Below are 2,138 nucleotides of genomic sequence, written 5' to 3' on the forward strand. Positions count from 1 at the left end.
AGCAAAGATGGGTGAGGTTCACTTTGTGAACCACTGGGAATAATTCAACAGTTTACAAAAGTTTTTCATCATACAAATGCAAGAAATTTAGGGATTTCATCTTTTACAATCCATAATATCCAAAGATTTAGAAAATCTGGACAAATCTCTGCAGGTGAACGACAAGTCTAAAAATCACTGCACTCTTCAATCCCTCAGGCAAAGAACGCAGCCCCTGAATTTGGACAAAGTCAATCTCTGTTTGATTGCTTGTTAGCTTTCTCAAGGACCAAGGATGTGTGACACACAAAAAGAAAAAGAATTTTGGAACTGAATTTAAATTATGGAACTGAAATTGAAAGTAGTCCAACTGAATTTTCAATACAACAAAATAGTTTTAGAGCAAATGATTTCATTTTCAAAACTTTAAATTCAGATTCAAACCATTAAATTCAGTTTAAAATTTGGTGAAATTCGCTTTCTAATACAGCTGGTAAAATAAGTATTNTCTAAAGCTCATAAAAACATAAAAATATACAGTAGCATTACTTATTAACAAGTTCAGATTAGGACCAAGTTTTGGTTTGACTGAGAGGAAATCCTTACTGACTGATACGAAGCTTTTTATCAGAACACCTGTGGGTGGAAARGGACTTCAGTCACACCCAGTCTGTAAATAATACACTCAGACCAGCTTGAACACATTTTTTTCACAGCAAAAAGGAAATATATAGGAGTGTTCGAGGTAACGACTAAAATCTGGGAGTGTGAAACTGGAATCAAACCRTCCCACTCTGATCCTGCAGCACCTGTTTGACATGGAGCTGAACAACAGCTGACATTCTGAACAAATGCATTAAAAAGCTGTGCAGCAGCTTGGGTCAAACTGAAGATGAGTCACGTTTCCCTGTGATGAAACAGCTGAATGGAAGCAACAACAGGATGTGGGTGACAGGAAGTGCAACCAGCCAGCCGTGTGAACCAATGACGGCGAAGCCCGCCACTTTGAAATAAAACAAACTTTAGTTCTACACACCCTGGTGTCCCACCCACAGTTTACTGCTCGCCTCACTCTGTCAGCTTATATCTTAATTTACAGACCACTTTGTCACGCTTTATGGGCGACACTGAGGCCAAACGGCTTTAATCACCCCGCTGCCGATCTGTCTGCTAGCAAAATATCTGATGAAACATGGGGCATTCGTTCAATGAATTTCTTTAGTATTTACAGCTCATTAAACCGACAGAGAAAACAGGGCAGTTTTATTCAAAACCTGCCTTTGAGTTTGAACTCATTTCTGGCTCTAATCCTCATCTGATAAAGAGTGAACTTCAATTTAAACCTAATTTTTCACTGAAAAGTCTTTGAAAGCATTGATTTATGTATAAGGTTGCTTAATAAAACAAACCCTCCTCAGCGACTGGACAAATTAATCATCCTACTGCAAGTAATCAGTGCAGCTAAACTTAGAAATATACGTAAACATGGCTGAAACAAAACTAAAGTTTGTTTTACTGTGAAAGGGAGACCCCCGCCCCACCCCCACAGAGGGTTAGGACTGAATTACAGCATTTTCAGCTGTTTCACAAACTTGACAAAGAGCCAAGCTGTGCAAAGCATTTGTGTTTTTACAACCTTCCAATCAGACGGCTCACGTTTTACCAACACGTGGTGCCTGACTTTTCCCCCTCGTTCAACAACAGAGCCGTTATCCTCTTGTCCAAACTCATCAGGCTGCCAAGGAATGTGTGTGTGTGTGTGTGTGTGTGTGTGTGTGTGTGTGTGTGTGTGTGTGTGTGTGAAGAGGGAGGGGAAACATGCACTGCAACAGACAGGCCACTCCCGAGGCCGGGCTCTGGAGGGAAAGTTTGAAAAAAAATAACCACCCTGTGAAAACCAGCCCAGTGTCGTCCTCTGAGCACGTGAGCTTCTCTGCACCCTGAAGACCTGGGAGCAGAACCATGGAGGCATGAAGTCATCCGTGACAAAACCCAGCTTCAACACAAAATATGACCCGACTCAGCGTTCACTCCCAACCCTCTTCTTTGTTTTGTCCTGAAATTTATCATCACTGCTGCTTCCAGAAACTTAACTATGGTCATGCAGGGCCTAAAGCAGTGGTCCCCAAGCTACGGCCCGCGGGCCGGATCCGGCCCGC

Source organism: Austrofundulus limnaeus, unplaced genomic scaffold, assembly GCF_001266775.1.
Source record: "Austrofundulus limnaeus strain Quisiro unplaced genomic scaffold, Austrofundulus_limnaeus-1.0 Scaffold181, whole genome shotgun sequence".
NCBI lineage: Eukaryota > Metazoa > Chordata > Actinopteri > Cyprinodontiformes > Rivulidae > Austrofundulus > Austrofundulus limnaeus.